This window comes from Mastomys coucha, unplaced genomic scaffold, assembly GCF_008632895.1.
Source record: "Mastomys coucha isolate ucsf_1 unplaced genomic scaffold, UCSF_Mcou_1 pScaffold11, whole genome shotgun sequence".
Lineage (NCBI taxonomy): Eukaryota > Metazoa > Chordata > Mammalia > Rodentia > Muridae > Mastomys > Mastomys coucha.
In genome coordinates this window covers 23,910,970-23,914,392 of record NW_022196893.1, presented here as the reverse complement: position 1 = coordinate 23,914,392, position 3,423 = coordinate 23,910,970, and the positions used below count along the sequence as shown (strand labels likewise).

Below are 3,423 nucleotides of genomic sequence, written 5' to 3'. Positions count from 1 at the left end.
CCTAGAAGACAAGATGTGTGCTACAAAGGGCAGAGCTGGAGAAACGATCCAAGCTCTTAGAGGAGCCCAGAAGATCGTGAGTGGATCCCAGACATTGACCCGTTGGAGTTTGATTCTGCTTTTGATTGTGACTCTGCCCTGGTATTTTTCCCTCTTGAAGGAAGAAAGTATTTTAGAGGTGCCCACAGTTAAGAGACTTTTTTAGGGTTATTAAACTGCTTTCATGGAAAGGTCCTCCCCCCACCTCTCAATACAGCATCTGGGATGGGGTAGATGTGGCCAGGGCTAGCCCCAGGACAATACTTAGCCTGTAATCATTACCAAAATATACATGTGTCACCATAAAAACCTGCCGAACCACCTCAGCCCCACAGGTGTAAAATCATAAATATTTACACTCTTCCACGCTTTTCAAAAAAACAGGGTGCAGGGAACCCCTTCCATAGAAATAGGCTAGGATGGAGGTGGGTGTCCAGGACGGACATTAGGCCTAGAGGTCAGCCCCTCAACAGGGCATAGTCAGAGGCTGGCAGAAAACAAAACTTTGGTCCAAAATTTGAAGGTAGAGACCCACAAGTCTCAGAGCTTTTTCTCCAGCCCTGGCCTGGGCCCACCTGCAAGTTGGTCACTGAAGGAAGAAGCGCAGGGGACACAGAAGCTTAGAGTCCACACATACGATTGTATCATTGCTCTAAAGTTACTTAAAACTATATCTCTTGCATATAAATGGGAAAGATTCAGGTGTTTGGTCAAGTGGAAATATTGCTAGACACAGGTATCTCCCTCTGGGTTGGCCAGGGACATGGGAGAATCATGTCACTTGATCTGGTGCAGCATGTCCAGGGTTACTGGATAGAAAAGGTTTTCCACAATGACCTTGAGCACTGAGCTGTGGCCTGCCATTGCCATCCCTGCATCCATGGCAGCAGTGAAGGATGCCAAGGCCAGGTTTCCAGACTTGACTGAGTTCATGGCCTGTGGGGCCAATAGGGCACATGCCTGGTTGGGCAAGCTGTCGGTTTTGAGTTCTTTGTGGTTGGAGAACTGGATGTAGATAGGCTGCCCACGAGCACTGGCCCCACCATAGTTAACCGTAGGATTGGCAGCCTCCTCTGTGTTCATTTCAGTGAAGGCATGGTTCTTCTTCTCCTGCATATGGAGGTTGATAATCTTTCCCAAAGGGCAGCGCCAGGGAGATGACCTCACCCTCAGTGACATCACTGGGTAGCTTTCAGACATGGATGACTCTGGAGAGAACTCCTGTGCTCCAATTGTCACCTTTGAACTTACTGCTATCATTCCCATTGGCTGCTGAGGCAGAGCTGCTCATGATGAAAGGGCCGTTGCTGACCCAAATGGAGAAAAGCACGTTGGATTCCCGCTTTGTACCGACTGCTGTATCTGGGACAATGCCGTCCACGGCACACAGAGCAGACTCTTGGGGGATGGATGGATGGTGCATGGATAGCTGAGACTTTTAATTGTAAAAAAGACTTTGAATTTTAAAAGGGAGTGGATATTTTAAAGGGATTGAACTTTTAATATGTAAGAGTTTGCAAAGACTGTGGGACTTTTAAAGTTATTTAGTTCTTGGGGATGAATAAGAAAGTAAGGGTTGAGGCTTAATAGTGATGTGTTTGTGTGTCAAGTTGACAAGGGGTCGATTGTACTGGCTGATTTTGTGTCAACTTGACACAAGCTGGAGTTATCACAGAGAAAGGAGCTTCAGCTGAGGAAATGCCTCCATGAGATCCAGCTGTAAGACATTTTCTCACTTAGTGATCAAGAGGGGAGGGCCATTTGTGGGTGGTGTCATCCCTGGGCTGGTAGTCCTGGGTTCTATAAGAAAGTAAGTTGAGCAAGCCAGGGGAAGCAAGTCAGTAAGAAACATCTCTCCATGGCCTCCGCATCAGCTCCTGCTTCCTGACCTGCTTGGGTTCCAGTCCTGACTTCCTTTGGTGATGGACAGCAATATGGAAGTAAGCTGAATAAACCTTTTCCGCCCCAACTTGCTTAGCCATGATGTCTGTGCAGGAATAGAAACCGTGACTAAGATGTATACCCATGAGTGGAACTTGAGGGTGAAGCAAGCTAGGAAACTGGGGTGCTAGGGATGAACTAACCAGGAAGAGAGCTCTCACAAAGAAGCAGGGGCACAAGTTAGTTTCCAAAATGTGAGATGTTTTTTCTTGCTATCCTCTAAAAACAGAGTTAGCATGGCCGGCTCTTCTTTCAGAACAGAGTGAACTTACAGGTAGGTATGTCTTGCTCATTGAAGCTGTAGAAAACAACTTAAGTGAAACAGCTTCCTTATTCCTGGCATTAACTCAGCCACAGCAAATTAACTTGTGGGTCTGGGACTGAGGGTGGAGTAAGGTACTGATTCAGGTATCACAAACTTCTAGCTTTGAGGCCAGTGGAAGTGTCAGTATGACTCTGCCTGTTGGGGCTGCCAGTGGTTACAGGGACTTGCTTCCCATTTAGCTTGTGCATAGGACCAAAACTTAGTCTGATAAAGTTCTGATAGCCTCAAAATGGAAAATGATTTTTAATTACAGATGATGGTAAAAATGTAGCGGGATTGAGACAAACGTTTCTGTAGTCATGCAATTTTAACGCTGAAACTGGCTAAAATTTTTCAAGCAATTTTCTTTTCAGAATTTCTAAGGCTTTTTGTTATGCTGTGGGCTGTAATAACTGAGGTAGAGTGCTTGTATTTTGTTGTTTTGTTTTGCTCATTTCCTCTGCCTTTGTTGTGCTCCACCAGGTACATCCCCTCACCTAGGGCATTTGAACACTACCTATGTGTGTGGTTGTTGTTCTGTTTCTCTGCTTCCTGGATTCTTCAATGTTACATGCTCTAAGCACACACACACATGCACACACACATATGCACACACATATATATGCATGCACATGCACATACACATGTACACACACATATGCACACACATACATATGCATGCACACACAGACACACACATGCACATACACATGCACACACACACACACACACACACACACACACACACACACCCTATCAGGATGGACTGTTACCTCTGAAAGTGTGAGCTGGAATTAGCCTTTCTTCCTCACATATTCGCCACAACAATTGGTCAAATACTTGTCTAATACAGCTTGGCGTGGTGATTCACATCTAATCCCAGCATTTAAGAGTCAGATCTCTGTGAATTCAAGGCCAGCCTGGTCTATAATGTGAGTTCCAGACCAGTGACAGTGAGACCATATCTTATTTGAAAGTGAGGGCATCTCCAAGTGGACTCATTCTCTTCTCTCTCTGTCTCTCTCTGTGTGTATATGTGTGTGTCTGTCTGTCTCTTTCTGTGTCTCTGTCTCTCTCTGTCTCTGTGTGTCTGTCTCTGTCTCTCTGTCTCTCTCTGTTTCTCTGTCTCTCTGCCTCTG

General features: G+C 45.7%; 1 pseudogene; it reads right to left on the bottom strand.

Moving 5' to 3' along the window:
• Positions 1 to 816: 816 nt before the first annotated feature.
• LOC116082715 lies at positions 817 to 1,462 on the bottom strand (annotated as a pseudogene).
• Between the last annotated feature and the right edge of the window lie 1,961 nt (positions 1,463 to 3,423).